Source organism: Lathyrus oleraceus, chromosome 6 (genome assembly GCF_024323335.1).
Source record: "Lathyrus oleraceus cultivar Zhongwan6 chromosome 6, CAAS_Psat_ZW6_1.0, whole genome shotgun sequence".
Taxonomy (NCBI): Eukaryota; Viridiplantae; Streptophyta; class Magnoliopsida; order Fabales; family Fabaceae; genus Lathyrus; species Lathyrus oleraceus.
Genome location: NC_066584.1, coordinates 17,455,216 through 17,464,062, shown reverse-complemented (window position 1 = coordinate 17,464,062; position 8,847 = coordinate 17,455,216).

Genomic DNA, 8,847 nt, shown 5'->3' with positions numbered 1-8,847 from the left:
TTACATAATTAATATGGTAAAAACATAAGCTATGTGGGGTGCAATGTATAAGTGGAGGGAGGCAGAAAAATTTCTCCCATTATATTGATCCTTTGATTTTTTAACACAATGAATTAATGATTTAGAATTCAAATGTTAAAATAAATAAATAAGTGTGGTTTTATTTTTCATATATTTATATGCCAAAATATTTGGATTTATTAGATGCACATGACAAATAAGATACACCATTCATTCTGAAATAAGTGTCGCGTTTATTAAAAAAATTGTTCTAAAATATGTGTCATTTTTAATCTCTAATACAAATTCTATTGTATGTTTGATAAAGATAACAGATAAAAAATTATAGATAATATTATTTATTATATCAATTCTAGGATACACCTTATAATAATATGAAATATATTATATTTAAATAACAAAATTATTCTTGTGAAGCAATTTCATTTTTTAATTATTTTAAAATGTATTAAAAATTTATAAATCCATAAAAAACTAAAATAAGTAATCAAATGATTTTATATGATTTAAATAAAATCATCTACACTATTAAATTAAAGACTTAAATGAATTTTTGATTCCCATAATTTGAAGTTTTTTAATTTTTAATCCTCTCATTTTAAAAATTAATTTTTCTATCTCTGAACATTATTTCACTTAAGATTTTCATGGTCCCCTCACATTTGACACATTTAACATGTCCATTAATAACGTCACATAGGTATTATGCAACCATGTCAAATTTAATGATTTTTTAATAAATATTATTTATTTATATTTTTATATAACATTTTTAATTTATATAATTATTTTAATAAAAAATTTAAAATGTATTTAAAAGGAAACTCAGAACCATAAAAAGCTAAACCTAATTCCTCTTTATCTTTCTCTCCCATACAAAAAAACAAGTTACATTACAATTCCTCTTAAAAATTGTTATTTCCTATTGTTTGAAGTTCCTTTAAATTCCTACAAGATTATTAAAGTAAAATAAATTCCCAAAGTGAATATTATGTCATTGACTGTTTTCTTCCCCTAAACAAAAACATTTTTTCTAGTGTTTATTTTTTTCCGAATCTTCTTCTTTATTATTCATTTTCTTCAACTATGTTTTTCTTCATTCTTCCTCATATTTTTGAATTTATTATCCGTTCTCATTTATCTTTATTATTCATTTGACATGTTTCTTAAAAATTTAGATCTGAAAAATTGTTGAATTGTAATTCCTTGTGTCGAAATAGGTTTCTCGACAGAATAAGGAAGTGTCGAACCACCTAGTGTGTTGAATTGTGTTAGTGTGTCGAAGTGTCGAAGCATGTTACTTCAGACAGGATTTCGACTTATGCCTATTTTAGTAGTGTTAGCTATTTTGGGCTTTTATAGTTTTGGACTTTGGCTTGAAGTCCAAGTTAACCTAAATCTATAAATATAGGGAGTAGCCCTTATTCTTGTAATGAAGTGAATAGAGCATTCATAACATTGTATTCACTGTATTTTGCAGTTGCAAAGTGAATAAGAAGTTTTTCACAGTTTGTGGGCAACGAGAAACTCTGCAGAATTATATTACTCTTCTCCTTCATCGTTCTTTACTTTCTTTCTTTCTCCATTATTCTTTATTTTCATTGCTATTGTGTGGGTGATAACAATCTTGTTTATCAAGATTGATTGAAATTCTCCATAGGTTTTGGGGGATTTCTAACATCTGGTATCAGAGCTCCGATTAAATCGATTCGTGGGAAGAAAATCAACATGGCAACGAATCATCCAAATGGGCATTTTCCAGCAAATCTTCTGATTCTCAAGAACAATAATTATGAGAATTGGTGCAAGCAGATAAAGGTTGTGTTCTGTTATCAAGATCTTTGGGATCTTGTGAAGGAAGGAGTAACAACGCCTGCAGAAGCCGTGGCAGATCAAGAAAAGGTTGCACATAAAGAATTGAAGAAGAAAGATTATAAAACTTTCTTTATAATTCATCAATGTGTTGATGCAGATAACTTTGAAAAGGTTAGTGATGCAGAGTCAGCGAAAGAAGCATGGGAAATTCTGGAGAAATTGTTTGGAGGCGCGGAGAAGGTGAAAGAGGTGAGGTTACAAACTCACAAAAGAACCTATGAATTGCTTCAGATGGAAGACAATGAAAGCATAACTGATTTCTTCACCAAGGTTACGAAACTGGTGAATCAAATGAAGGTATGTTGAGAAGTGTTGACATCAAGATCTGTTGTTGGAAAGATCTTGAGGTCATTGGCTCCAAAGTTCGACCACGTGGTAGTAGTCATAGAAGAGTCGAAAGATTTGTCAAAATTGACAAAGGAAGAGCTTCGTGGGACACTTGAATCTCATGATCAAAGAATGGCTGAAAGAGATGCAGGAAAGTCGAAGAGTGATATGGCTTTGCAGGCTCAATCAACAAAAGAAAGAAAAGGCAAAGGAAGTTGGAATGGCAACAAAGGCAGAGGAGGCTACAACAATTCGACTGGTGGAAATCAGCAAGAAGAAAACTGGTTGAATAAGAGAAAACCCTGGAACCAAGGCAACCAAAGAGGTGGTGTTGCAGGTAGAGGAAAAGGTGGTGGTCAAAAGTCAGACAAGAGTCACATTTAGTGTTACAGTTGTCAAAAGTATGGTCATTATTCTAGTGATTGTCCAGAAAAGCAGAAGAATCAAGAAACTTATGCAAAGTTGGCGAAACATGAAGAAGAAAAGACGTTGCTGATGGTTACAACAAGAGATGAAGAGAGATTCAAGGACCAATGGTACTTGGACTTAGGATGCTCATCACACATGTCTGGAAGGAAAGATTGGTTTGTCAACATAAAAGCCTCAATGAAAAACATGGTGAAATTTCCAAATGACAACACTCTAGCAGCTGAAGGTGTTGGTGATGTTCTGATTATGAGGAAAGATGGCAAGAGGTCAGTAGTTTCAAATGTGTTGTACATACTAGGCATGAAGAGTAATTTGCTTAGTATATGGCAGTTAGTCGAAAAGAACTACAAGGTGTCGATCGAAGACAAAATGATGATCGTTCTCGACTCAAATGGAAGGTTGATCTTGAAGGCTCCAATGTCTCATAATAGAACCTCCAAGATTGAACTAAATGTGATGGAGCATAAGTGTCTTGCAACAACAGCCATCAGAGATTAATTGGTATGGCCTTATAGACTTGGCCATCTCAATTTCAAAGACATCAGTGATTTGAAGAGAAGAAATATGGTTTCAGGTTTACCAGAAATCGATATTCCAAATGAAGTGTGTGAAGAATGCGTGCAGGCGAAGCAACATAAGAACAACTTCAGTAAGGATGCAGGAAGCAGGTCGAAGGAAATTCTTGAAGTCATATACTCTGATGTATATGACCCTCTCCAGGTGGATTCGATTGGAGGTAACAAATACTTTGTTACATTCATAGATCATTTCAGTCGAAAACTGTGGTCTTGCCTGATCAAGAAGAAAAGTGAAGTGATCGAGGTATTTTCCAGGTTTAAATCTATGGTCGAAAGACAGAAAGGTCGAAAGATCAAGATTTTGAGAACTAATGGTGGTGGAGAATATGTGTCGAAAGACTTCGATGCATTATGTGTGAAATAAGGGATTGTGCATGAGGTGGTGCCACCCTACACTCCATGGCAGAATGGAGTCGCAGAAAGGAAGAACCATTATGAATATGGTTAGAAGTATGTTGAAAGGCAAGCATCTACCCAAAGAATTATGGGGAGAAGCTGTGTCGACTGCGACATATATCCTGAACAGATGTCTGACGAAGAAGCTAGAAGGAATCACGCCAGAAGAATGTTGGTCTGGTGTCAGGCCTAGCTTGAGTCATCTGAGAGTGTTTGGACCTAAAACACATAGACATGTGCCAGATCAGTTGAGAAGAAAATTTGATGACAAGTCGAGTCAGATGATCCTAATAGGATATCATTCGATTGAAGGATACAAGTTGTTCGACCCAGTAAATAAGCAAGTGGTGATCAGTAGGGACGTGATCATAGATGAGCTTAAGGAGTGGGATTGGACTGAGAATCTCAAGAAAGATTAAGTGAGAATCTTTTATAACGAACCAGCTAGTGAAGTCGAAAGAGAAGTTCGACGGGAAGAAGTCAGAGGTGAAGCAAGCACAAACAGACCTCAAAGAATAAGACACATGCCTGCAAGGTTGCAAGAATGTGTGATTACATTAAATGATGTGGTCAATGAAGAATGTGAGCTGGTATATTATACTTTCTATGCAGATGTCAAACCTGTCAATGCAGCTGAGGCATTGAAAGATTCAAAGTGGACGAAAGCAATGGATGAAGAGCTGATGTCAATCGAAGTCAACAACACTTGGTCACTTGTCGAATTGCCCAAAAATAAGAAGGAAATCAATGTGAAGTGGGTATACAAGGTGAAGTTGAATCCCAAAGGAGAAGTGACTCGACACAAGGCGATACTTGTGGCGAAAGGATTTCTTCAGAAAGAAGGAATCGACTTCGATGAGGTTTTTGCACCTGTTGCTAGGATCGAAAAAATCAGGTTGGTTGTTGGTCTAGAAAACATGAACAACTGGAAGATGTGTCAGATGGATGTAAAATATGCATTCCTTAATGGCCCCTTAGAAGAAGAAGTTTATGTTGCACAACCAGCTGGGTTTATGAAACATGGCGAAGAAAGAAAGGTGTACATGCTGCATAAATCTCTGTACGGACTTAAACAAGCTCCGAGAGCTTAGAACAAGAAGACAGATGGCTTTCTAAGGGGGAAGGAATTTGTGAAGTGCACAAGTGAACATGGAGTATATGTAAGAAGAAGCAAGAGTTAATTGCTTATACTATGTCTCTATGTTGATGACTTATTGATAACAGGTAGCTGCAAGAAGGAGATCGAAGACTTCAAAGGTGATCTCAATAAGGAATTCGAAATGTCAGATCTGGGTGACATTTCATATTTCCTTGGCATCGAATTATACAAGAGTGGTAGAGGTTTGATGATGCACCAAAGAAGGTATAAAGGTGAAATACTCAAGAGATTTGAGATGCAAGATTGCAACCCAACTTCGACTTCAGCTGAGCCTATATTACAATTGTCGAAAGATTCATATGAAGATGATCTCGACTCAACCCAATATAGAATACTTATTGGGTCACTTCGATACCTTTGTCATACAAGGTCTGACTTAGCATACAATGTAGGTATGGTGAGTAGGTTCATGCAAGAAGGAATCGACTTCGATGAGGTTTTTGCACCTGTTGCTAGGATCGAAAAAATCAGGTTGGTTGTTGGTCTAGAAAACATGAACAACTGGAAGATGTGTCAGATGGATGTAAAATATGCATTCCTTAATGGCCCCTTAGAAGAAGAAGTTTATGTTGCACAACCAGCTGGGTTTATGAAACATGGCGAAGAAAGAAAGGTGTACATGCTGCATAAATCTCTGTACGGACTTAAACAAGCTCCGAGAGCTTAGAACAAGAAGACAGATGGCTTTCTAAGGGGGAAGGAATTTGTGAAGTGCACAAGTGAACATGGAGTATATGTAAGAAGAAGCAAGAGTTAATTGCTTATACTATGTCTCTATGTTGATGACTTATTGATAACAGGTAGCTGCAAGAAGGAGATCGAAGACTTCAAAGGTGATCTCAATAAGGAATTCGAAATGTCAGATCTGGGTGACATTTCATATTTCCTTGGCATCGAATTATACAAGAGTGGTAGAGGTTTGATGATGCACCAAAGAAGGTATAAAGGTGAAATACTCAAGAGATTTGAGATGCAAGATTGCAACCCAACTTCGACTTCAGCTGAGCCTATATTACAATTGTCGAAAGATTCATATGAAGATGATCTCGACTCAACCCAATATAGAATACTTATTGGGTCACTTCGATACCTTTGTCATACAAGGTCTGACTTAGCATACAATGTAGGTATGGTGAGTAGGTTCATGCAAAAGCCAAAGGTATCACATCTAGCAGCGACGAAGAGGATACTAAGGTATCTGAAAGGAACTCTCGACTATGGAATTTTGTTTCCTGCAGTTGATGAAGGAAAAGAATGCAAATTAGTGGGATACATTGACTTAAGTTGGTGTAGTGATGCCGAGGATCGCAAATCCACAACGGGCTATTTGTTTATGCTAGGTGGTGCACCAGTTGCTTGGAGTTCGAGAAAGGAGCTAGTAGTGGCATTATCGTCATGCAAAGCAGAATACGTAGTTTCTTCTCTTTGTGCATGTCAAGCAACATGGATGATGAATCTGGTCGAAGAGATAATAGTGAAGATTCATGTAGCGATTACCACGAGGATCGACAACATGTCAGCTATCAATCTGGCGAAGAATCCAATAACACATGGTCGAAGCAAGCACATCGAAATTAGGTTTCATTATCTTCAAGAGCAGGTAGCAGATGGGAAGATGAATGTGGAACACTGCAGAACTGAGAATCAGATTGCGTACATCATGACAAAGGGAGTGTAGGTCGAAGTGTTCAGAAGACTAAGAGCTATGATGAATGTAGATAACTTAGACACAATGAATTGGATGGTGTATTGAATTGTAATTCCTTGTGTCGAAACAGGTTGCTCGACAGAGTAAGGAAGTGTCGAACCACCTAGTGTGTTGAGTTGTATTAGTGTGTCGAAATGTCGAAGCATGTTGCTTCACACATGATTTCAACTTATGTCTATTTTAGTAGTGTTATCTATTTTGGGATTTTATAGTTTTTGGCTATAGCTTGAGGTCCAAGTTAATCTAAATCTATAAATAGAGGGAGAAACCCTTATTCTTGTAATGAATTAAATAGAACATTCATAACATTGTATTCACAGTATTTTGCAGTTGCAAAGTGAATAAGAAGTTTTGCGCAGTTTGTGGGCAGAGAGAAACTCTACGGAATTATATTACTCTTCTACTTCATCGTTCTTTACTTTCTTTCTTTATCAATTGTTTTTTTTTCATTGCTATTGTGTGAGTGATAACAATTTTGTTCATCAAGATTGATTGAAATTCTTCATAGGTTTTGGGGGATTTCCAACAAAAATAAAAATCTCAACATTAATGAAAAAATCTAGAAGTATTCATCGTCTATCTTCATCACTCATTAGATTAAGTTTAGAAATGTTTAAGAAGAAACTTGAATTTGGTGTTTTCGAATTTGATTTTTCAGATCTAATTTGTTTGAAAGAATACAAAGGGTTTGAGACGATAATTAAGGTATTCCTTCTTCATTTCAATTTTCAGTTATTCTTAAACTTAATTGCTTGGTGATTTTTCAATCTTTCATTTCTCTTGTATTTCAATTTTCATTTTATTCCTTTTATGTTACAATGGGTGATTTTTAACTTTACTTGTTTGGTGATTTTTCAATCGTTCATTCCTTTTTTGTTTCAATTTTCCCTTGTTCTTTTTACTATACCCATTATAGTAGGTCATTTGCTGCAAATTTAGAGAACAGAGATGATACACAACACATGAATAACACTTGAGTGAGTGTTATTGGATTGGTGAACGAATGTTGTTAGTAAAATTAATTTAATGACTTCGGATTGGTGAATGAATGTTGTTAGTAGAATTAATTTAATGTCTTCTTCTTCCCCGGTCAAAATTTGGTATGGATTATGGTGTGGATCCTCTAAGAGGGGAAAAATTACATAACACCTCAGATTTTTTTTCCAAGATATTACTTTTTATATATATATATATATATATATATATATATATATATATATATATTCTATTTTAAATTAAATTACAATTTTGATAAAAACTTGATTTTGAATTTCCGTGATCACATACAACCACCACATCAAGTTCAATTCATACCTTCAAATTTATTGTACCTAAAATGTTATTTGAAAGGGATCAATTTTCAATCGTCCATTGTAACATCTGAGGTCAAAGAGGGTGAGGGATGGTTGTAACACCCGAGACCGAAGAGGGCGGGGAGTGATCGTCCGAATTCACATCGGAATGAGAGGATCTTGAGACTGTGCAGGTATGAGACTACATGGTGTTGGTGTAAGCCCTAGAGGCCAATACTTTTGGTACTTGTATCGAATTATTTATTAATAATAAAATGCTTTTTCTTTATTATGTTTGTTTAATAAAGTCCCTAGAATAGCTAGTCCGTTTAATGTATTAAGTGTGACTTAATCATGAGAACACATTAAACATAAGGACACTATTCTTAAAGTATCCGTAGTCGAGCTTTATTGTGAAGTGGGATGACATTAAAGCATTAAGACTATTATGTATATAGACTGATGATCACATCTCATGGATCATGGATAAGGAGTTATCAAGTCTTAAGCATAGGTATGAATATTAAGAGTAATATTTATACCGGATTGACCCGCTATGAGAATACTATATAGAAAGTTATGAAAAGTGTCATAAGTTATTCTCATGGTGATAATGGTGTATACCACTCTTCGACCTGAAACCACTATGGACCCTAGATGTAGAGTCGAGTGCTTTATTGCTGATCCAACGTTGTCCGTAACTGGATAACCATAAAGACTGTTGATGGGTACTCCACGAAGCATGCTGAGGGACATGAGTGACCTAGATGGAATTTTCCCATCCTGCATAACAGGATAAATATCTATGGGCCCAATATTGAACTGGACAAGGATGACACGGTTTATGCCTTGTGTTCAATATAGACATAAGGGCAAAAGGGTAATTATACACATAAGTATTATCACAGAAGGAATTGTCAGATTATATGACATTTTTGTGTCTTGGGTAGCAGTGATGTGTTGCTAGATACCGCTCACTGTTTATTATGTTAAATGCGTGATTTAATATAATTGCCAACGTCACGAAAACCTACAGGGTCACACACAAAGGACGGATTGATG